Source organism: Gavialis gangeticus, unplaced genomic scaffold, assembly GCF_001723915.1.
Source record: "Gavialis gangeticus isolate Ggan-Ray unplaced genomic scaffold, GavGan_comp1, whole genome shotgun sequence".
Lineage (NCBI taxonomy): Eukaryota > Metazoa > Chordata > Crocodylia > Gavialidae > Gavialis > Gavialis gangeticus.
Window position 1 is genome coordinate 133,666,865 of NW_017728992.1, and position 2,432 is coordinate 133,669,296.

Below are 2,432 nucleotides of genomic sequence, written 5' to 3' on the forward strand. Positions count from 1 at the left end.
GGGTGATCGGGAGTGTGTGATTGTGTGTGTGACTCTGTGTGTGTACGTATGTGTGATTGTGACTGTGTGATCGTGTGTACGTGTGCGTGTGATTGCGAGTGTGTGCGTGTATGTATGTGACTGAGTGTGCGTGATCGTGAGTGGCCGCGTGTGACTGTGTGGGAGTGTGTGCGCGGGCTCCCGGAGCTGTCCCTGCCCGGCACAGCCCCTCTGCCAAACCCAGGGCACCGCTCGTCCACTCCGGGCACGGGGTCCAGTCCAACCGTGGACCCAACCTTTCCCGCTTGTAACGGGATTTCACCTGCTCGGGGTTTCCTCTACATTGATTCCTATGCAGTGACTTCATTCACTGCCCCGCGGGCTTGAAGGGCTCTTGGGATGCAAGGAGTCAAACAGCAAACACTGTTTTTGCTGTTGAAAACCGTAGATCCTTTTCCTTCCCAGGTCCCTTGCAGCATAGTTGCAAGTCACTAAAAAGCATCCGCACCTAATCCGGGTATGCCAACGGGCTCTAGCAGCGATGGGTGTCAGGGCGCTGGAGGGAGGTACTTGGAAGCACAGGCTGAGGCTCAGTCCCTCCCTGCCTCCCCTGCCTCCACTCCCCTGCAAGACAGGCAGACAAGGCTCTTTGGGTAAATGTCATCTCTTTTATTAGACCAACTAAATAGCTGGAAAAATGTTCTTCGCAAACTTCCACGTACAAACACTCTTCTTTGCTCGAAAGCTTGCAAAGAACATTTCCCCCAAGTATTTAGGTGGGGGACGTCTAATAAAAGCTGCCACATTAACCCAAAGAACCTCGTCCGCCTTTGTCCTTAGACCAACACGGCTACAACCAACACCCCCGAAACCTGCAAGAAGAAGATAAGCACTGTCGTAAGGAAGTTATTTTTTCAAGTGGGGTGCCGATCAAGTCTCAGCCGTTAGTTAGCGGCGCCTTGAGTCTAAATGGGTTGAGAATCACTGGGCTGGAGGAAGCGGCAAGCGATTATGGATACTGTGGTTCAGATTATGTGACAGACATAAATGGAAGCCGGCAGCTCTCTCCAGAAGTGCGCCGGAGTTAGCGCATCTCCCCGCCGCGCTTTGGAGGAAACGCGGCGACGTGTGCCCCGACCACGGCAGTGCACGAGGGCGATCCAGAGCTGCCTCGGGGGCACTCCGGTGCAAGGTGCTTGTGTTAAAATACCTTCTCGTTTGCAGGGACCTGCCTGATGCCTACAGCTCTGCCTTTCATTTCTCTCCCCGCCAAACCGGCCCCCTCCTCTGCAGCAATCTGGCACCTAAACAGCTTCCAGGCCCGGTTTCGCTCAGCACGTCGCGATTTGCTCCTCACGCTGCTGTGTCCCTACTCTGGGGCACATGAACTTCGCCTTCATTACCAACGCTTGTCTCGAGAGGAGATTTCCATGGCACACTTGCCAAGTGAAGCCGACGAGACTATTTGTTGCGCCCCTGAAACGCACGAGTGATACTTTGCAACTGGATCTCTTGAACTTGCTTTGACACTGGATGCTCTCGCTCTGTCTCGCACAAGCTGCTGCTCTGGGAAGGGACACCCAGAAAGGCGCTGGGGTTTGCTCGCCGGGCCTGCCTAGCACCTTCCCTATTAGCGCCCCGGATCGCCTATGTAGAGAGAGAGAAACAGACACACACATCAGGTTTTCCTGTTTCCCCTTCCTCTGGATTGTTTATACAGGTGCGGTCCGGCCGCTTTCCTAGCTAAAGATTAATGGGAGAAAGTGCTGGATTTCTCTAAACAGAGAGCGAAATGGTACCCGGCCCTAAGAGCGACATCGGGAGACGTCACCTGTCCCACCCGGCTCTCCCGCGGGGAAGATCTGCAGGTGACAGAGCTCGTGGGATGCCACGTGGCGAACAGGGAAGGGGGGAGGCAGTCTCCCAGATCCCCTCTCTGGCTAATTCCTGATTGTTACGAAATTTGGGCCAACATCACCACTGATGTAAACCAGAAGTCACTGCAAACATTACTCGGGGTTTATACCAGCGACACAGCAGAAACCGGGTCCTTGAGCTCAGCCGACGCGTTTCTCCTGCGCGTCTGTTGCAGAAGGAACCTTTAACGGGGCCGGAACTCGCCCCCGCCGACGGCAGTTTTATAACAGACACTTTCATTCTCCAGTACTTCGTGCTCTTTAAAGACAATTACACTCCGATATTGGGCCAAAACTTTCTTTCCCTGACATAGTGCGGTCCCTTGTGTACGCTCGGGGCAGCCACCTGGGCCAAAGCCTGGCTCGGGAGCTGTCCATCCGGAGGAACTCAGGACTGAGATCACTATGTGATGCCAGGACAGCTCGGGCGTCTAAGCACTAAAGGCAGATCAGCAGAGACAAACGACTCCTGCCTGGAGATAGGGCCTTGTTCACGCAACTCCTTCCCCAGACTGGTGAGGCAGGTGTGGGAAAACC